Raw genomic sequence first — 23,185 nt, 5'->3', positions numbered from 1 at the left:
TGGTCCATCTCAGACACATCGGAAGGATTGGGCTGAGAGGAAGCTGTTGCCTAAATCCACGGAAGCTGGTTGGGATGGAGAGGGTTGCCCCTATCTCAGTGTGTTCAGGTTACTATAACAAAATACCACAGACTGGGTAGCTTGTGGACAACAGAATTTATTTCTCACAGTTCTGGAGGCTGAGTGTCCGAGGTCAGAGTACAAGGAGGATGGAGTTAGGACCCTCTTTTGGGTGGAAGACTTCTCTTTGTATGTTCATGTGACAGAAGAGGCTAGAGGTCTCTGTGAGCCTCTTTTATAAGGCACCAAATCCATTCACGAGGGACCACCTTCATGACTTAAGGACTTCCCAGAGCCTCCACCTACACATACTGTCACCTTCAGGGATTAGGATTCCAACATATCAGTTTTAGGGGGACACAAACTTATAGACCATGGCAGTCCCCAAAGACAATGCTTTGAGACAGCATTTGCTTAATTTTCATAAATTCCTTTTTATTCTGACTTCTCTGAACTTTGCATAGCAAATAATGAAAATAGAAAGTTTGTCTTAGCGCCTTTGAATGGCAGCAGCATGAATAAGGTGGAAATATCTCAGGATGATTTGTGCTTTTGAGTATTTTCTCTGATTTTTACTAATTCTAATTCATATAGTTGTTGTAATGATTAAAGAGTACAACATATAAATTCTCTGGTACACAGAGGACTTACAGTAAATGCTAGCTCTCATCTGCTGTTTACTTTAGAAGATTAGCCATAGTTTATTGACTGATGTGTGCTAAGGCAAATTTTCGCCAGTAGACCATTTCAGGAATCATATACAATTATTCTTTTACAATTAATTCTAATGAAATATCTTAGACTGATTATATTGTATCCTTGATCATCTATAGTAAAATAGTATATAGTGATAATATATAATACCATAGAAAATTTAATTCCCTTATCATAGTTTTGAAATCAGTTTTTTTGGAAAGAGATGGCACCCTCAAACAAAAAGAAATTAAAGCAGGGACTATTCATGGAGGTATGGCAAGGTTAAGAGAACTGGGGAGACTGGAAGATGTCAGAGAGGGCAGCCAGATGGAACCATGACCTTCCACGTAGAAATGTAGCCACTGCCATCCAGTAGCTGAGCTCAGGCAGAACTTAGGATGTACATACCCTGACCTCACTTTGCTCCTGCCCTCTGTCCTACCAGAGCTTTCCATCAGCTGAGTTCAGTGAGAAACCAGAGTGAATCTGGGAAAGGAAACAAAGATTACCCAGCGTAGTTTTGTCTGTAGATAGACATACACATATACAAAGTCAAAATCAAAAGAGGCCTATACCAGTACCTCCACCAAGAGTCCCCCACCCTTCCCACCAGAAGGGTAAATGCTATCACGTGATTGTTTGGGTCTGGAAGATAAATAACTTAGGCAGTCAACTATATCAGGGCAGAAGGTCAGAGCAGTGATTCATCACACAATTTTCAGGTTCATACTGTACACCGATCAGATAGCTTTGAAATTATTTCACTAGCCTGAAGTTCAGTCTGTTCTTTGGAGGAAAAGAATGATGGCTCCAAACTGAAATCAGATGTGAGTGGGTTAAAATTTCCATCTGCTTTTTGAGAAGGGCTGAAATAAATTCCCCAGTGAACAGGCCATCTATTATTTACGTCCCTTAATCTAGGACTCACGGCACTAGAAGTATCACCACTGGGACTCTAGTTTGCTCTTTTGACTCATAACTTTCTTGGGAGGGATCTGTTTTGCAGTGAGAGGAGGACTGGATGTTCTATCAGATGAAAGCTTTCAGATGTTAATGAAATTGGATTCATCCCTGACCCAATTCCTAGTCCTTAGTGTTTCACCTGAGGGTGAACTCAAGCCATAGCCAACTGGGAGATAGTGTTCTAGTGTGCTTTTAACATTTGTTTTACTGGGGAAACTAAGCAACTGATGATGTCATGTATCACTAAGATGACAAGCAGCATTTCATATTTTCAAATGAATTAAGAGCATATTTGAAACCTGTAATTAGTGAGCTGACAACCTAGTCACTGCTTTTCATCTGCAGGCATCTGGATTAAGAGAGAAAACAAACAGTCTCTGAGTTTGGGGAGGGTTAGAGATGGCAATCTTCACCAAACCTACAGAACATACCCAAGAAGTCCCTTCGCTTCTTCAGCTAGAAGTATGTGGAGCTGTGGGGGAGGCAAGCCATAAATGCTTTTACAAATTTTGGCAACGAAAGGAATTTTTTACATTGTATATTGGCAATGTTAAGTTATGGTACTTCTCTATAATTACATTTCTCTTTAGACAACCTTGAGATAAGACTGTTTTTTATTTCTCATTTTCCTTGGATTTCTATGAACGCAATGGTGATGCCATCAACCATCAAATTTCAAGAAGTCAGCTGACTGGAATATGTAAAGGAGAGGGTAGTGAGCTAGGTGTTACTACAAAACACTTCAGAGAATATTTTATCTATTGGAAAATAAGCATGTTGATGCTGAAAAGGTATTTCATTTCCAAATTTTCTCAGTATGGACGGAAGTAGGCTTCTACACAAAGTGCCAGAGTAGTCTTTTCAAAGCTGAAGCATTGTGTTTGTGTTGCTTAAAGCCCTACAAATGAGTTCTCTTTTCAGTTAAAATAAAACCCAAGCTACCATCATGGTTTTGAAGGTCCAACATCATCTGGTTCCCATCTGCCTTTTCTACTTCATCAACTCCCATGTTTCCTCGCTCTGTGCCTCAGCTACGCTGGGACCCCCTGTTGATCCTTGAATGTGCCAGTCTTGTTCTTGCCCCAAGCTCCCCTCTGCGTGGACGGCTCTTCTCCCAGCTCTCCATTTGAGTCCCTCCATTTGATCGTCCAGGAGCATGTGAACATGTGACCTCTGAATAGAGGCAGTCCTTGAGGACATTTTTGAAACCAGTGCCTTGTCCCAGTTAGCCTTTATCCTTTGTGTCTTCTTCAGAGTACGCATCAGTAAGGGAAATATCCTTATTTGTTTATCTATAGACAGACCTTGGAGATGTTGCGGGTTTGGTTCTTGACCACCCCAATAAAGCGAATATCTCAATAAAGCGAATGTCATGAATTTTTTGGCTTCCCAGTGCATCTGAAAGTTACGTTGACACTGTACTGTGGTCAAGTGAGTGTGCAATAGCATTATGCCTTAAAAAAAAAAGTACATACCTTAATTAAAAAGCACTTTACTGCTAAAAAATGCTAACCATCATCTGAGCCTTCAGGCAGCAGTAGTAGCAGCAACCTCAAAGGTCACTGATCACAGATCACCATCACAAATAAATAATAATGAAAGAGTGTGAAATATTGAGAATTAACAAAATGTGTCACAGAGAAATGAAGTCCGCAGGTGCTGTTGGAAAAAGGGGGCAGATAGACTTGTTGATTCAGGGTGGCCACAAACATTCAGTTCGTAAAACATGCACTATCTGCAAAGTACAGTTAAGTGAAGCACCCTAAAATGAGGTATGCCTGGAAGTACACATGGTTTGTCTGTCTTCTTTGTAGAGTATAATCACCTTGAGGGCAAAGACTTGACTGAAGACAGTTTTATGTCTAGCACATAAGGCCATTGTTGGCCAAAAATAGCTGTCTTCTGGTTTTATCTATAACCTTAAAACAAATATTGGATAAAGCTTTAAGTAAGTTTGGATAAAGCTTTAATCTCTTTAAATTTTAGATGACCAATAATGATAATGTCAATTCTTAACTTGCTCTGAGAGTCACGCTATCCTTAAGTGGCTTGAAATTCTTCCATGCAGCCACATGAGATCTGGGAGATGAGCTTGAGAAAAACATTTGGGTGCTTAAGTAGCAAAATTTACCTAGTGTCATTAAATATAACTAAATGACTCTTGCCTGAACAAACTTGCCCTTTGGGCTTAGCATGGTGGAGGTTCTGTGCATAGTGCAGTAAAGGGCATTTATTAGCTAATGTTTCTTGTTCTTGTACTTGTATAATAGGGAATTTTGATCTTTTATAAGATTTTCTAGGACTGTAAGAATTTGAAGTGGAGCAGATACTGAAGAGAGGAAAAGTTAGCCCTGGCATTGAGTTCTTTTAGTAAAGCCTGCTACGAAAGGAAGGATGTGACTTAGTGTGAACCATCAGTCATTTTCAGAATATTTTATCACCTGTCTGGTGTAGGCACTGGTCTCTCATGTGGATGCCAACCATAATAGGCTTACAGCATAAGGGATGCATGCTAGTGCGTTAGCCCTGGGGACCAAGATGCTAAGACCATCACGGACTCAGAAGGAATTTGAGAAAAAAGTGATGTATACAAAAGAGAAAATATGCTATGAGTAAATAGTTTTCTCCACAGTTTTGCTTCGACCTGGACTCTAAGTTCAGTAATAAGAAATCTAAATTCTGTTGTTAACCAGTATCACTAATCCATTGTGTGAGGCCACGTAAGTCAATATCAAGTTTACTTGTATTTTTAAATCTAGGAATAATATCTTCCTTATTTGTCCTCATTTGTTTCAGATAATATAGGTTCGGATTTGAAAGTCAGTAAAACCTATTACCAACAGGAGATATTGTTGGATAATTAAGGGTAATATTAAGTGTTTTGATTCCTCTTAAATCTAAAAGTGTGATTTAAATGTGAAAATGTAATGTATAAAAATATTTTCATTAGATGTACATTTAGATAGAGCACCATTTAAAAGTTGTTTTGAATTCAGAACAGAGCTTAACCTTACCAAAATTAAAAAAAAAACCTAATGTTTGTCATAAGTCTTATGACATTTAGTTTTTTTATCAGTGTTATGTGAATGATAGGCGAAAGCTTATAGCATATAAGATATTTTCATTAGCTATACATTTAGATATAAGAAAACTCAATTTAAAAGCAAAATGTAACTTACAACAATATTTATAAAGCCTATCAAATTGAAAAGTCTTCTAATTGTTTAGTGACAAGTCTCATGACCTTTAGATTACCTATTGCATTTGATTTTATTTTTAGTCCTTTCAATTATCTTCCTGATCTCAGATATTTTACAGTGAATTAATTCTTGTGTGGAAGAGTTTCATCTTCATTGTGGGGGGTATGAGTCATTACTACTTTCATCTTAGGCACAGCATTTCCCCATAGTCATTTGGTAGTAATGAACTATTTAAGCATTTCTGAATATAGAGAGGAGGCAGGAATTTGATGGTCATTTATTTGGAGTGAGGAAAATGATCTTATAATGTTAGTGATTATGCTAATTACTTCAAAGGGGTGAATTCAGCATGTGAACAGAGAAAATGAAATACGAGAAACTAATAATGTTGCTAAAACACAGAAACAAGCATCTATATATGATTTAACTTTATGGAGCATTAGACAAATATGTTAATTAAAATTACATGGGATATTTTTAGATTAAAATTTGATCAACTTTTATATAATCTGCCTTTGCCTTTATGATTTTCTAAGATTCTCTTTGTTCAGATTTTGATGTCAGTATCTTATATGCAATTTTGTTAGCTCTCCACTTCAGAACTTAAATAAATCGTTGCCCTTAATATTGCCTATATGAGGCAGATATTTCAGTCCCTTAGAGAAAAACGTGAGCATCTCTAGGTCAACTTGCTTTTATAATAGTTCTGGGAAGCCCAAAGGCCGCATATAAATAAGCGTATTTGAAAGCCCTTGGCAGAGTGGTGCATAATGTGTAGGTAATGACGAAGATACAGTGAACTGAATTTCAATTCAGGCAGGCTAACAGACTAGAAAACGAACATAGCTAATTTAAACAAGGTGGAGGGAAAAAAAATCACTTACTGCTACTCTTAAAATGGATTGTGAATGTTATTTAATTATTAGTACCACTGCTCTGAATTAATTAAGCAACCACAGCCTTGCTGGATGTTGTGAAATACAGGCAGACATGCCGAATAGGGGCTGGGGTTGACATTCTACTAAAACTGCCTGGGAAGTAATATTATACCAAATGGTCTCAGTGAGAACAAGGCAGTTGTTCTGGAAAGATAAAAGAAGACCTGGGGGACAGTCCACAAGTAATAATGGGCAATAGCATATTGGTTTCTTTTCCTCACTATCTGTCTCAGGGTAAGTATATATATGGAGTTCTCTTACTAATTTCAAACAAACTACTATGTGCTTATTTTGTTTCCTCTTTAACTACAGAAATATTTTATAATACAACATTAGATAATACAGAAAGAAGAAATTATATTATATATTGTTAATGGGAAAAAATTTATGATGGCTATTCTCCCATTAATGATTCTTAATGCAAATATTGATTAAAATTGTATAATACTATCTTAGAAAAAATGATTGTGATTCTATTGGAAATTCACCCAGTGTTACTGTTCTGGATTTTAAACAAATACCACTTAAATGACATTTATTCAGAAATAACAATTGAATACTAAGTGGCAGAAACTTAGTTACCTGTCAGTTTCCATTTTCCCTTACTTAATAATTAAGTTTCTTAGTTTTACCTGAATGCATAACCACCCAGACTGGAACTGTATTTTCTGTCTTCTCTTACAGTTTGGACTGCCATGTGACTAGATTCTGGCCAGAATGGAGCAGAAGAAACAGGATGTCTACTTAAAGGTATGGCTGCTTCCCTTTCCCTTTCACTGTGTGGAGATAATTCTAACATGAAACCAGTCATCTCCACCCTGTATTCAAACTCCAGTATTATAAATCCCTTGCAGTTTGAAGTCTCTTAATTATGCCAGCTTAGCCTGTTGGTTAAATAATACAGGTATTATAATTAGTGATATTGAGAACATTTTCATGTACCCATTGACCCTTTGAATATCTTTAGAAAAATATCTGTTTGGATTTTCTTGCCCATTTTTAATTTTTTTGCTTTTGCATTATATGAGTTCTTTATATATGCTGGTTATCAGCTCCTTATCAGATGTGTGGTTTGCAAATCATTCAGTAAGTTGCCTTTTCATTTGTTGATGTTTTTCTTTGGCTGTGTAGAAGCTTTTTGGTATGATGTGACCCACTTTTTTTTTTTTTTTTGGTTGCTTATGCTTTAGGTGTCATATCCAAAAATCATTGCCAAGACCCATGTCAAGAAGTTTTCCCTATGTTTTCTCCTAGGAGTTTTATGATTTCAAGTCTTACATTGAAGTCTTTAATCTGTTCTGAGTTAATTTTTGTGAGTGGTGTAAGATAGGGGTCTAGTTTCATTCTGTACTTGTGAATATCTAATTTTCACAGCGCTGTTTACTGAAGAAACTGTCTTTGCTCCATTGAGTGTTCTTGGGTCTCTTGTCAAGTGTTAGTTGACTGTATATGCATAGGTTTACTTCTGGGCTCTAGATTCTGTTCCATTGGTCTGTGTGTGTTTATATGTTTATGGCAATAGAAAACTGTTTTGATTACTATAGCTTTGTAATATAGTTTGAAATCAGGGAGCATGATGCCTCCAGCTTTGTTCTTCTTTCACAGGCTTGCTCTGACCATTCAGGGTCTTTGTAGTTTCATATGAATTTTAGGATTGTTTGTTCTATTTCTATAAAAATTCAATTGGAATCATGATAAGGATTGCATTGATTCTATACATGTTGTAGGTAGTATGGATATTTTAACAATATCCATTTCTGTCACCAGGTTTGGGCAGTTTTCAGCCATTATTGCTTTAGGTATATTTTCTGTCCCTTCTCTTTCTCCTCTCCTTCTGGGATTCCTATAATACATATATTGTTTTCTTTTATGGTATCCCATAAATCCCTTATGCTTTCTTCATGCTTTTTTTTTTTAAATAATTTTTGCTCCCCTAACCTTACCTTGTAGTTCACTGATTGTCTCTTCTGATTGGTCAAGTCTGCTGTTGAAGTTACATATTGAACTTTTCAGCTCAGTGATTGTATTCTTCACCTCAAATATTTCTTTTTTTTTCCTTCTATTTCTTTGTTGAATTTCCCATCTTGTTCATGCATTGTTTTCTTAATTTCATTTAGTTGTCTGTTCCCTATACTATTTTTAGAAGAAGATTATTCTGATTTCTTTTCCAGATAGTTCATAGATCTCCATTTCTTTAAGGTCAGTTGTTGGAGCTTTATTACTTTCCTTTGGTGTATCAGGTTTACCTTATTTTTGTATTCCTTCACTCCTTGCATCAGTATCTGCATATATGTGTGAGTGGCCTCCCCTTCTAGACTTCACAGATTCTCTTTAGCAGGGACGGTTCGTCACCAGTCAGTTCAGGCTGGAATTCTGGACAGGCTAGCTGATGGTGTCCTTGGGAGGGGAGGCTTCTATCAGGGCCTATTCTGGGGCAAAGCCACAGCCCAGTCTCTGAGGTCAGGAGTGGTGCCGCCTGCTGGGAACGCTTCGGGTAGGACCTCTGGCTTGCTTCCCTGCCCTTGCATGGCTGTGGGGTAGTCTCTGCAGTTGTCTGGATTCTAACCAGGTTTTCTAGCTAGGAGGGTGGCGGGGCTTGGGATAGGGGAGCTGGGCACTAAATTCAGCAGTAAGCAGTGCTATGAATTAGCTTCAGCGCCTGGTTGAAGCAGCAGAACGGGCCCCAAGGCTGACATGGATAGTTGTTTGGGGACCCAAAGCAGGTGGATATGTGCACTGAGTTCCCTGGCCAGGTGGGACAACTGGGTTTGTTCTGTAGACAAGCAGAGCCACTGGCTGGCCTGTTAGCTACATGCCACTGTAAGCAGGGCTGTAGAATGGGCTACATAGCTTTCTGAATGCGTTCATTAGTTTTTCTAGTGGGGTAGGTCTTTAATGCTGTATTCAGGGCTACAAATTAGATTCCTTGCCTGGGCTGGGCCACAGAAAAGGCTTCAAGGCTGGCAAAACTCAGTTTTCGGGGGCCAAATCAGACAGGGCTGCACATCAAGCTCCCTGGCCAGGCAGGGCTACCGATTTGGCTCTACAGATGGCAGAGCTACTGGCCAGGCTTTCTGCTCAAAAGCTGCTAGGCTCTTTCCAGGTGCTCTAGCCAGGTTTCCTGGTCAGGGGGTGCTGGGGTATCACTCAACAGTAAGCAGGGCTGTGAATTATCTTCCCTGCCTGGGCAGGAGCAACAGAACAGGCTTCAAAGCTGTCAAGGCTTGTTGGTTGAGGTCCCAAATCAGGCAGAACTGTGCATGAAGCTCCTTAGCCAGATGGCTGGTTTGGCCCTGCAGAAGGGCAGAGCCACTGGCCAAGTTCTCTGCTCTAGTGCTACTGGGCCACACAGCTTTCCAGGTGCTCCAGCCAGGCTTTGTGATTGGGAGGGACAGAGTATTACCTTCAGCAGTGAGTGGGGCTATGAATTAGTTCCCTGACTGGGGAAGGGGAGAGCAGCAGAATGGGCGTGATGGCTGGTAAGGCTCATTTCCAGGGAGGTCCCAACTCAGGCAAAACTGTATGGGAAACTCCATGACCAACCGGGGCTGCCAACTTGACTCTGCAGAAGGGTAGAGTCAGTGGCCAGACTCTCTGCTCAAGTGCTGTTGGGCCATGCCGCTTCCTGGGCGCTCTGCCCAGGTTTCCTGGTTGGTCAGGGCTGAAGGCTGCACTCAGCAGTGGACAGGGCTACAAATGAGCTCTCCTGCCTGGGTGACATGACAGAACAGGCAACAAGACCAGCAAAGCTATTGTTTCAGGTCTCGAATAGGCAGAACTGTATGCTGAGTTAGCCGGCCACAGGGGCCAGCGCCTGGCTCCGCAGATGAGTGGCACTGCTGACGAGGCTTTCTGCTTGAGTGCTGCTGGCCTTCCTGGCTTCCCAGGTGCTCCAGCCAGCCTTCCCGGGCAGCAGGGCCGCAGGTTACACTCAGCAGCAGGCAGGGCTGTGACACGTGTCTCTGCCCTGTGATGGAAGGAGTGTCAGAACAAGTCTACTTAGATGCAGGTATTTTCAAATAGTAAATAGTCCAGTACTGCACGGTCTCTGGTTGGTTGAATTTGCAAATGTGGAGGAACCGTGGATACAGAGGGCTGACCAGAAGCTACACGTGGATTAACTCCCGCATTGTTTAAGGGCCAACTGAATGTTCCAAAGTAACAAATAACCTTCTGATTTTACAGTAGTTTTATTTATTATTGTTATTTCACCTACAGATAAATGATTCCCATAGAGTGGTTTCCAAATAGGTTTCCACCCCAGATCTCCCGAGACAACCTAGGAAAAGCCATGATGCTCAGGAGACAATTCATGATCACTTAGGAATTTTGGAGAATTTCGGCAGATATGATGGCATCACAGAAATAAGCCTTGAGTGTTTCTAAATATTGTTAGTCATCACAGTGGGTATTTATAAACTGATTTTATATTATTATCTGAGAAACAGAACTTTTTTACAATAATGGGAAAATATTGTATGTGCATATATAGGCAAACAGTATATAGAATGGCCTTGAAAATGACCTGTTTATCAGCCTGGAACAGTACTGATTGATCAGGTAACTAGGGAAGCATCCCAATTCCAAAAATTTACTAAAGAAGGAATATTTTAAAAATTCATTGGTAGTAACTATTGTGTGTATGAAGTCTATTAAAAAATTTTAAGTACTTTAAAGCTATGTTTCAAATTAATGTTGGCTATTTCTTGTTATTGAAACATTTAAAATATATCCACCAAGTCCTTGAAAGTACTTGGATATATTTGGGCATATTTTCCTTGTGGCAGAATGTGGGTCACAAAATATAATAATCTTTCATTTTTAGAATAGAAATATACTGATGCATAAATGTATTGCTTTATAATATATCAGTCTGCAGGGTATTCTTTTTTTCATAATGGGAAATGGCAGAAGCAGGTAACTATATTCTTCTGGTATAAAATGGAACTGAACAATCTTTTGCAATTACAGTGCGTAGACCATCCTGGTCCTAGTGAAGGAAGCATAACAATTTGCATATTTTAATTTAGAGGTTAGGGACCCCTGTCAAAGTAACAGCTTGGACCAGGTCAGCAAGGAGAAATCGAGAAGAGAGAAATAATTGAAAAGGCAGTCCCTAACAAAATGAAATTTGTCTCGTTGTCACTTAAGGATGTCTTCTTGTCTTTCTCAGGGAGCAAGGTCAGTTTAAGAATGAAGGGAGTGTGGAGCGCGGTAGATCGCTAAGGACCAAAGGATAATTTTTTTAATAACAGTGGCAACTGCAATATATATTTATGAAGGGTGGAGGAAAAGAATGCCCATAGCTTTCTGGTTAAGAGTCAGCAGATGTTCTTTGAGTCGAAATATTGCAGACGTGTACACAGCCGATCTAAAGTTTGTCCTCAAAGACAAGCAGGTTACAGAGGAGATGAAGTACTTAATGAAATAATTTAGTGTGACATATTGATATTGAAGGCTGGAAGGCAGAAAAGGATTTGCAACAAAATTGAGGTATGTCTCTCTTGAAACAGTTCCCTCTTCCTTTCTCTGAGGGCTGATATGAGATTTCATGAGAAAAGAAGCCCATTTTCTTTCTTTCTCCAAGTTTATGCCAAAACAGAGATGCCAGTGTGACGTTCAGGAACAGCAGCCACATGAAAATCTCATTGGGATAGAGTCCAGAGGAAAGTCAAGTTACAAAATGTTTCTTCGCTTATGTTTTAGAGAGGTTTTAATCTCTCCAGTGTCATGTGTTTTCAGTTAAAATGTACATTAGTAAAAAAAAAAAAAAAGAAAGAAAAGGAAAAAAAAAGAAAAGAAAAACTAGGGCACCAGCAGTGAAGGGAATTAGGCCTGGGGAATGTTAGTTTTCGATAGAGGCAGTGGAGGATGGCTCGAGCTATTATCAGAGCATAAAAGCAGCAGCCAGATTTCAACTCTGAGTGGCGATAAACATTGTCACAAGTATCCGGGTGTATTGAAAAACTCTCGCTTGAGAACATGAAGATAAGCCTTTCATGTTCATGATATAGTTTCATCGTTTACATAGAAAGAAAAATACACCCACCAAGAAAGGCCAGATTCTGTGGTTAGCAGGCAGTTTCCCATCCCAGCACACTGGAGGGGACACCCACCCCTCATGGGGGCTTGCTGTCAGTGGTTCTCCAGTGGCGGAACATTGCACACCAAGGTCTGCAGATAGGCAGGCAGGGAGCATGAAATGTATAAGACCCTCTCTCTTCCTCCCTAGCTGAGAATCAAGGGTAGAACACAAATCCCTAGGGGGAGAATCACAATGTTAGAGATGGAATGCTAGCTTTCCAGATAATGCCGCCGTGGACAAATCAGTTAATAAGTCCAAATTTTAGTCTTTTCCACCTGAAACAATACACTGCTGTACTTTACAGTTTTCATGAAACAACATTCACAGTATGCTATCTGAAACTATAAAGTGTGTTGCAAGTTTAAGTTCTTATTAATTGACAGAGATAAATATACATACTTGGCTTTGAGATTCTTGCACCCACCCTCATCCCCATCTGCTTCATCATTTCCCTACAGCTAAATCTCCCACACCTATGCATCCTCTTTGGTCTCAAGCAGATAATGTTCCACCAGCTTCTACACACCTGCCCAGGGCATCTCATGAAGAGAAGTAGACTTGTCCTCACAAGTCCATTTTCAATATGAAGAACGACTGTTGTTCCAGAAATGGTCCCCAAATTCTTAGTGACTTTGAAATTCATTGTGATTTTTTTCCCTTTTAAAAAATAAGAAAATGCATCCGTTACAAAACATATCTAATAATGAGGTCATGTGAAACTCATATAGCTCTGGTAAGGAGCCACTAAGTGGCAATTTTGGAAAGAATCTACTTGGCAGTGTTGAGGCTTTCCATTAAAAAGAAAAAAAAGACCACACAACACTTGCTGTGAAAAGATATTACGTGTTCTCCAGAGAAGTCACACTTCCGCCTTTGTCCTGGAGGTTGTCCAACGACTTTAAAACATTTTTGCATATTACTTTAGCTACAGTTTTTAAAACTCACAAAATAGCCATACAGTAGTGAATGGAAACTATTAGTATACCAAACAGATACAGGAACAGTAGTCCTGAGAAAATATGACCTGTCTGAAACCTCTTAAAAAAAAACTCACATAGATCCAGAAATAGAATCTAAGCTGCTGACTCGCAACAGTGGGTAACACTTCCTCTCTTCAGAATTATTGTTGTTAATAACCTTTTCACATAAACAACCTCCCGCTCCTTGAGGATGGATGAGATCACGCTCACAAGCCACCCACTATTTCCATAAGAAATGCTACAGTCACGGCCCATGAGCTAATTCATAGAATGTTCATGCACCATAGTGGACACATGCACACATGCAATAACTCCTGTCCTAAATTCAGATTGTTTTGAGTTTGTTTTCTTAAACCAGGCTTTAGTTGAAATTCTAATTTCAAACTTTAGCCCACTATTTTTGCCTAAATTTCACACTCTTGTCCTTTTCTATTCCTGAGTTGTTCTTCCCTCCCTAAATCGAATCATGAAAAACTAGACCATGGTAGAATGGATTGTTAATAGATTTTATAATTTAGCTATTATCACTTCCAGAAAGACTGTTCATTCAACTAAGATGTATGATGGACATGAAATAGAATTTGGAAGGTTGAAAGTCATTCAACCTTGACTGTGAAAAAACTATCTGACAATTTAAAGTGAATTACATCTGGTCTAAAAGAGGTAGAAAAGAAATGAATATTTTTAAGAGAAGAATACTTGCAAGTAGCATCTCAATATAAGTGATTGGTGCAATTTGTATATATACCTTTTTCTGCCAAAATTCTTCTGAGAAAAGGAAATGGAAAAGCTGTGATAGTAAACAGAACTTGGCTCTTCAGAGACCAGCTGAAGTTATAGTCAAAAGGCACTTTGTCCATGTGTATGGCTTAGAAAAGACTGTTGGCGTACCCTGGGTTTTCAGTCAAGCTGGCGCAGGAGGGCAAAAGCCATTACCAGCTTCATCTTTATATGTGAAAGAGGGTATTCTGGCTGCTTAGTTGGTAATCAGCAGTTCCTCATTCACCCCCTGGAACCTTTCCATGACAATGTTCCTGAAAATAGGAAAAAAGATACAGTTTCAACAACCGTGGAAACTAGAAATGTTGGTCAAAAATGTGTCAAGCAGAAGTTGGAGAGTCAACTAAGGAAAGCTTAGCCTGGAGGCAGGATGGCAAAGCCATGCCTCTTCATAAGGTGGCGGATTTCCATCTGCGCAGACTCAGAGAGGCATACGTCTGCCTTTCTGCTTTGTGAAAGCTCCTCAGCATGGAAAGCAAACACGCTGTTCCACCCTTTGGCCCCTCTTCAGTCTTTAATGCATCTCTCAGCTCAGTATTCCTCAGGAATGAAACTCTGCCGAGGCCAGTATGGTCGTAGTAACCTTTTAGATCCAGATGTCGGAATACTTATTTCACCATTTGAGGCTGGTTTTTTTTTTTTTTTCAATGCAAGAAATACACACAACTTGACTAAAGTGTACAGGCTAAGACTCTTCTTTGGTGATAAAATAATCACATCTTAAGACTGTGGGATTGTTCCTCAGGCCAACGGATCCGTACTAAAGACAACACAGAACCAGAAAGTTGACTGGGATTGGAAACATTCAGACCTCCTCTATCTTGAGATCTGTGAAAGGGTGATTCTGCCTGGGCTCAAATAAAATTGATTAATACCAGCAGGTTGATTAATACCATTCTTTTCAAGGATAGAAGAGTATCTTTTCAAAACAAATCAGTATCATATGAAGTGATTCTACTATATGAAACAGAAACTATATAGCATCAGAAGAGAAGAACATATTTTGGAAACATTTCTAAATTTTAAAAAGTTTGTAAATTACTGTATTTGTATTCTAAAAATTTTAGGAAAACTAAATTCCTTCACGACAAACTAATCATTAAATCTTTAATATTTGCATTATTAAAATATTATTAAAATAGCCTGAGATAGAGAATGAATTGGAGAAACAAAATAAGACGGCATATATGACAGGGGCTGGAGTAGGGAGAATGGGGAGTTGTTGTTTAAGGGTTCCAAGTTCAACTTCAAAAGATGAAAAGAGTTCTGGAGACAGGTTGGTTACAGAACAATGTGAACTAGCGCATGTAATCTGCTCGCTTAAAAATGGTTATGTTGGTGAATTGTATGTTCCATGTATTTTATCACAGTTAAAAAATTTAAAAAGAAACATAATTAAATGTAAAAGAAATAAATGAATTGGAAGAGGAGCAAGCTAAGTAACCGGAAATAAGAAAAGCTTACTGTGCAGTTCGTTGAACGGGTTTTAGATTTAAAAATGCCTAATTATGTGTCCTGGTTCCACTGTTTTCCAACTCTTTGATCCTGAAAAAGTTAATCTCAGAAAGCCTTATTTTTTCACCTGTAGAAGAGATAATGATAGTACATTCTTCACAGGATTTCTGAAAAAAATTAATTGTGATAATATATTCAAAGTGTTTAAATGGCATTTGGCATATAGTTAAGTGCTCATTAAATATTAATTAGTATTAATATATTCAAAAACTAAAATGTAATTGCAGATTGAAATGATTACTAGAGATAATAAAGAGCTGTATCAGCATTATAGAAAATTGAGCTTTTAATAATGAATAAATACTTGAGTGTTTATCTTAGAACACAGAAGGAAAAAATGAGGAAACGGAAACCATGAGAGAAAAGGTAATAGAATGTTAAAAAAAAAAACTTCAACATATACTTAACTGGTAGCATAATAAAGAAATGAAAGTAATAAATAAATTATAATAGAAGCTGAATTTCCTAAGCTAATACTTTAGTATGCAGAACAAATTATTCACCGGTCAGGTAAATGAAGAAAAACAGAAACAGGTTCACTTTTTTTTTTTTTTTCATGTACCTGTAGTTTCAACTTTTAAAGAAGTCTTAATTCCATCCAGGCAAAGCATTAAAAAAAAAAAAAAAGTCACAACAAATCAAACAACAAAAGCCAGAATTGCTTCACAATTTTCTTCAGTAATGCAAAGTTCTAGAAACCAGTCAAGCAACATCAGGGCTCACAATCCCAAATGCCATCAGAAGTCAGGCAGGTTAACGCAAGAGAGTGAAGTAGCCTTAGTGCTTGAGATGGTGAATTGAAGATTGCTGGTTCAGACTAAAGGCAGAAGCTGCCACTCAACCCTCTTTCTGTATTGCTATGTGCAAATGCTATTCCAAGACTGCCAACTGTTATAACCTTTTGAGAAAAGCCAGAAATGCGAATTTTTATGTGAAATCTCCAGATTTTTTTAAGCCATTAACAAATTCACATTTTCTGTTACTACTCTACAGGCTAAGAAAAACACATCAGCAGGCAATATGGTCTCTAAATTAATCCCTCGTCAAAAGTTCATGAAGAACAGAGCTTTATGAAAGGATTCCATTTCTAGCCAAGTTTTTATTCATGTGTAAGAGAAAAATATATTTTCATATCTTGGTCGTTTTTGTCCATTTCATAGGTAGTGCATCTTTTCCTATCCTTTTGCTTTTAGTGTAATTCTTACATTTATGTAATGCATTTCTTTTAGGCAACATACAGTTATATCTTTTGTGATCTAGTCATATAATCTCTGCCTTTTAACTCAGGTTTACACCATTTAGATTTGATATGATTATATATCATATATTGATAGTCTATATCGGTATATATATTGATAGTCTGTTATCAGATTGCTGCTTGTTTTCTGTTTGTCCCATCTGTTCTTTATTTTTCTGTTTTCTTTATTTTTCTTTATTTTCCTTTTGTTGGAGGATTAGTTATAACTGTTTATTATGTTATTTTAGTGTTTACTTTAGGAGTTGAAGTACACGTTTTTAACTTACCACAGTCTACATTCAAGTGATATTCTACAAATTCACGTATACTCTTAAGAAACTTAAAATGATGCATTTCTGCTTCTTCCCCTCCAGGCTTGGAACTGATGTGATTATACATTTTGCTTTGACATGTGTTATAAACCTTATTACACGTTGTTATTAATTTTGCTTTAAAAGGCAGATTCTCTTTTAAAGATATTTAAATAATTTTCTAATAAAGACTTACATGTACCTACATAGTTATCCCCAGTGCTCTTGATTGCTTTCAGGTTTTGTATGTTTCAAAAGACTTTATTTAATCTTTGTTTTTGAAAGATATTGTCAATAGGTAAATAATTTTGAGGTTGACAGTTTTTCTTTTAGTACTATTAGTTTGCATTACTTCCAATGAGAATTGATACTTATTTTTGTTCTTTTACATGAAATGTACTTTTTTCTCTGCTTCTGGCTGCTTTTAAGATTTTCTGTATTACTGATTTTAGGCAATTTGATTATAAATGTGACTTGGTAAAGTCTCTTTCATGTCACTTGCACTTGAGGTTTATTGAGTTTCTTGGATCTGAGGAATATACAGTTTTCAGTAAATTCAGAAAAACTGCTGTGCCCATTATTTTTTAAAATACTCTGTTACCTCTGATTTCTTGTCTTTCTGCAACTCTAATCATCTGTACATTTGTTCAGAGCTCCTTGGTGCTACATCCAATGTTTGTTTGTTTTGCCTTTATCTTTTATATCTTTCTTTCATATTAGGCGGTTTCTGTTGATATGTTTTCATTTTCACTAATCTCTTCCTATTCCTTATCTTTTCAACCATGAATCCCATTCAGTGAATTTTTCATCTCAGATATAGTTTTTATCAGTATAAATTCAACTCATTTTTAAAAATATATCTTCTGTGTCTCTATATACCATGTTCAATCTCTCATCTAGTTTCCTGAACATAAAGAATACAGACATCATAGCTTTTTTAATGTTCTTGTCTACTAATTCTATCATTTGTGTAATTCTGGTTCTCATCAAATGTTATATTTAACTTATTCTCTGCTTCTAGGACTCAGTTTTATATATCAAGAATTGGTAAACTTTTTCTGTTTAAGAGCAGATAGTAAATACTTCAGTGTTGTACAAGTCGTTTAGTGTGTTAACAACTGCTCAGCTGTGCCACTGCAGTGAGAATTCCATATACAATGTGTAAATAAATGGACATGACTTAGTGATAAATATATCTTCTTTTCCTAATGTTTCTTTTACCAGTACATAACATCCTTCTTGGCAGTAAATTATATTTGTCAGGTATAAGATTACTATGTCAATTCTCTTTTGGTTCATATGTGTTTGATACACCTTAATATTTTTTCTTTATAACACATATTTTTGACACTTTTTAAAAAATACATTATTAGAGTCTGCTTTTTAACTAAAATGTTTAACTCACTTTTATGGATAATACTAGATAGACATAACAACTATTATATTGGTAATTACTTTTCATGTAAACTTCACATTTTTTTCCTGCATCTATGCTTTCTATTTGATAGATTGTAATTTGATCTGCTGTTTAAAATTTATACATGGCATTTATTTATTTCATTATTATGACAGCTGCCCTCTACAAAGACCCCAAATCATGACTATTTCCTTGTAAAAAAACAATCTTAAATGTGTATTATGTATATATACACACACACACACACACACACACAGTAATTTTATGTATTTTTCTTCTAACAACAAAAGCAATGAACATAACTTTCCCAAAAGGACATTTTTCTTGACAAAACAACTGTATTAATTCACTGTCATCCCTCAGGTTGCCCACGACATCAAATTGAATCATGTTGAAATTTATTTCTGAATTACTCTATACTATATATGTATTTCTCCATTTGCTCTTGATGTTTTCCCTCTCTCTCTCTCTCTCTCTCTCTCTCTGTCTCTCTCTCTCTCACACACACACACACACACACACCCCCACACACCCACACACCCACACACACACACACACACACACCCCCTCAGTCTTCACCAACATCAGCTGTTACCGCTGTAGTTGATCATTTCAGTTATCGTATCTATTCTATCATCTTCTAGGTTTGTTTTCTTCTAATTTGATCACATCCTCTAAAATTGTTTTCACTTGGAGTACTTTTTCTTTCTTTTGCCTTCTATTTAACAGTATTCAGAATTTTCTCTCATACTTTGATTTTCTTAAATTGAATTGTACTCTGTCTAGGTGTGGGGTTCATTGTCAGTCCTATTTGGCAATCAGTGGTCCTTTTAAATCCAAAATCTTTCATCTTTCTTTAATTCTGAGAAAAAGTCCCAAATTTTTGTACATCACATTTCCATTTGGAATTTCTTCTGTGGCTTATTGTTCTTATTTATATGGCTAATATCTTCTAATATTGCTATATTTATCGCACTATTTTTAATTCTTAATCGGTTCTAATGCTTTTGCTTCAGATGGTGCTTGCTGTCCAGTTCATTCTTTCTGTTTTAGGTAATTGTAGGCACTGCTGTCCGGGTGTCTCGGTAAGTTCATACTCTCCTTGTGCATCAGCTGCTCTGTTTCAGCAGGATCTCTGAATTTCTGGAAGTGTGTTTTGGGTAATGGCCAGAGGCGAGGCTTCAGTCTGTGTGAATTTTGGTGAATTTTAAAAATAGAGGAGGGGTTAAATCCTTGGGCAGAGAGTCTGAGGCACCACAGACCCTCTGTGGATTCTGGGCTGTTAACTATCACTCCCACAAGGGTTTCATCTGATCAGTGATTCATGTCTCACTTTTGATGGTAACACAGCAATGAGAGGAGGCAGTCTCCCTAGGCTGACATCCATCAGTGTATGGATATTGATGGGGAAGAGTGAATGCCCAGGGGCAGCTGGTCAGTCTTCACCTATTTTTAACAATTTGTCACTCAGGCAGGCTCTTTGTACTGCCTAGTATTATCTCAGAGAGCCCACTTTAGTGATCTGAGCTGCTGGAGAAGACTTCTGGTGAACGGGAAGGTGATGATTGTCCAAAGACCATATAAAAGAATGGCAAGTGCAAACTGTAAAAGGCTCTTACCACTTTTATCTCCTCAAGGACATCTTTGGAGCATTTCCATGGGAGGATGCAAATCTTCTAAGGAGGATGCAGCCCCCTACTCTTTCATATGCAGACATCCATCAGCCTCTTCAGGGCCTTCTGTTAGTTACTTTATTTTATTTATTTATATTAGTTATTTTGGTTAGCATCTCAAAGATGTTTTCTTGTATTGATACCTTTATAAAATAGACTTTAAGGTTGATCTGAGGAAATTGAGCCTACAGTATAAGTCATGTCACTGTCATGGCAGGAACTGGAGCCTTAAGGTCAATGGCTTAGTTAATTTTACAAGTAATTTGCATTTGTTTGTTGTTTATTCAGATAGTTTAAAATACTTCTCCCAGCATGGATTTATGTGCATATTTTTCTGCTCAAGGGTTCTTATATATTCATCAATACATGGACAATCCATTATACTTTTAAGAGTTCTATGCCAAAAAGTGGTGTCCATTTCAATAAAAACTACACAGTTTAAATTCATGTCTTTTAAAGTGGAGGAAGATGGAAGAGTTTGAGCTGAGAAGGGTTCCTGTTCCTGGATCTCTAATTAAGAGTAGGGCTCTCCTGCTAGTAGTTCAAGCTGACAAAAGGACAGATCTTAGTGTGAAAGGAGCTGAATTTCATTTTACCTCCCTCCTTCAATTCAGGTGCATTTTCAAAATTTGAGATCAAAATGCAAAAATAAAAAACAAATTAAAATGCAGAAATTACTACTTGCATAAAATCTGGACAATTTTAACTCTAAACATTTCTAAAAACTCTTGTAAGATTGCGTGTTCTTTTTTTTTTTTTTTTTTTTTTTTGCAAGGGAGGTGGAATGGATAATTTGAATTACAAAAAAGTCTTGATAACCCCCCACACATCAATTTACCTGTGAACAAAAAGATTCACACTGAGAAAATGGGATTTGGGACTATTTGATGAATTACTACAGACTACTTGAATATTCCATTAGCAAAATAATAGCTCGTTATGGAACCTCAGAAGAATGCGGTATAATTACAATAGTACTATCCTCCCTTAGGGGGCTTGGGGGAGGAATGCAAATGTTAAAAATGATAGCTATTTAACCAATGCTAGGGAAAAATGCCTCAAAACAAACTGAGAGGGTAAATGACTTCTGGAATTCAGTGAAGTTTTTGTAGTTTTCACCAGCTTGAATTAGTTGACTGTGTTCTGCCAAGTGGAAGGGTTATTTGCCTTCTTGGACTCATGTAAATAACATATTCATGCACACCTCGTGTGCTAGTGATGATAGAATTGCCTTACTCTCTTACATTTTTCTGTAAACCACGCCTGGATATGTTGGAGGGGTGGTAGCACGTTCATACCCTCAGTACGGGGTGAGAAAATTCTGAGAAGTTGACTGTTGACCAGAAGGTAGGTGATGATAAGAGGAAGAAGGATGGAAAGAAAGAATGGAGGACAGGGTGAAGGGGGAAAGAGAAGGAATAAGGAAATAATTAAAGAAGCCTAATGTCTAATAACATAGAAATATGGTAACTCCTGTCAGAAACCTGAAGTACAAAATACTAACTTAGTAAAATCCTCCAAGTTCAAGAGCTAAAGGATTTATAGCAAGTGCCCTTGTCTTGCTACTAAACTAAAATGATGATATATAAATGAATAAACAAAACTCTTTTTTCTTTAAGAATTCAGCTTAATTTTTCAGGTCTGAGGTTGTTAACTGATATTCAATAAACCACGTGGGGAAAGCTAAACTGTGCTAACCAAGTCATTAAAAATCTCAAAGTTAAAAAGTTACTTTAAGATAATAAAAGGTATAATTATTAACTTCAGCTAGGGGAACACAAATAAGGGGAAAAAGAAGACTGAACTCAACCTGTGCCTTTATTTTTTATTTTTTGTCTTTTGGAAAGCTGACATATTTGTCTCAATTTAGGAAATTTGCAAAATATTTCAGGGCAAGAATTTTACAGTGAGTGTTATGCTCAACGAGCAGGAATATTCATACCTAAACCACATTGTTATGTTTAAGATCACTCAGTTGAACATGAAGTTTGTAACGGCCCCAAACTCTCCATGTGGTGTACATTTGAAAGAAATGTGAACTGTCCGGTCTCCATCCTGTTGTAAAGATCACCGGAGGCACAGTCTGCCTGCAGAATCAGTAAGAAAAAACATGTGCATATTCAGAACAACAACACAGAACAGCTGTGCTTGTCGGCAAGCCTGCAATACTTTATTCAAATATCCACACTGATAGGATGAAGACAGAACCTTAACACATTTATTCACTGCCACGCTGTCAAAGCCAGAATAGATGACCACTCAACAGATCTCTGCTAAATGAACAATACAATAAAGAATGTATGAAATTGCATGTTACAGTACCACTATACATATATTTTCAATCTATAGCTACCTTCCACAAATTAGTACTGTTTGTACTCATGATGGTAATCAGTGGCATGGATAGTCCAAAATCAGGACTATTTAAATTTGGAAAGTGTTTAGGGACAAATGCTTTAACTTTCTAAAAGATGATTTTTATGGACTCAATTAAAATATCCCCCTAGTTCTTCAATACATATTGGTAGCAGTGTGATGGGAAAAGTGACTAGGAATATAAGGAAATTCGATTCCTTTGAGTAATCTATAAACAGAAAACCAAAAGTGACTAGTTTAGCATTCATCTGCAATAATATTACCCAGAGGTGCAAGAAGTCAAGTTTTATAATATTTAGTAATTTTCCCAGAATGTATATTTTTCTTATCCTTGGTTGAAATTATTCTAGAAGAATGAGGTTCCGGTTCTGGGTAACACAGAGAAAGCACTCCTTGTCTCCCCGATGGAAAGCAGGTGTAAGATCCAGATAGCAGGTAGGGAGCAGCTGTTTGTGGGCCCTGTAAAAGAAATAGTAGCGGGAGGACTGGGGATGAGGTACGCATGTCCAGGACTCCTGGACCCCGCAGTGAGTGGTCCTTTTTTGTCCCTCTGATATTCCCTGGCCTGGACCTAACATAGCCAGCACTCTGGAAGTGAGCACTACCAGTGCAGTCAGAGAAAGTTCCAGGAGAAACCTGGCTTGAAGAGTCACGAATAGGACTTAACAACTGTAAGAGTGAGGAGATCAACATCCTGCCTCCATTGTCCCTCCCTGCCCCCACGCCAGCCACTAGCTAATCCACGGCAGCACTGGGAGTTGCAGCCACGGAAGCCCACGGGAGACAGACTAACTGAGGTTTCCAGCAGCTCTGATTACAAGAGGGCAGGGCTAATTCCCATGACTTTTTCTCTCTGTCCCCTGGCTGCTCTGCTCAGGATGCAGGCAGAATTTTTTGTAGGTGGTCCTTCACCATATTTGGGAAGTTTTCAGCATTGTTCCTTTTAGTTTTTTT

General features: G+C 37.7%; 1 protein-coding gene across 1 annotated transcript in view; it reads left to right on the top strand.

The window, feature by feature from the left end:
- Positions 1-23,185, top strand: part of LOC116284472 (uncharacterized) — a 943,500-nt gene that overhangs the window by 687,101 nt on the left and 233,214 nt on the right. Inside the window, exon 6 of the mRNA XM_072945588.1 lies at positions 6,542-6,607. The gene's annotated coding sequence lies outside the window, so the exon portion shown is untranslated. The remainder of the gene's footprint in view (positions 1-6,541; positions 6,608-23,185) is intronic.

Source organism: Vicugna pacos, chromosome 20, assembly GCF_048564905.1.
Source record: "Vicugna pacos chromosome 20, VicPac4, whole genome shotgun sequence".
NCBI classification, from domain to species: Eukaryota; Metazoa; Chordata; class Mammalia; order Artiodactyla; family Camelidae; genus Vicugna; species Vicugna pacos.
Note: the sequence above shows the minus strand (reverse complement) of the source record. Positions and strands in the feature narration are given on the sequence as shown.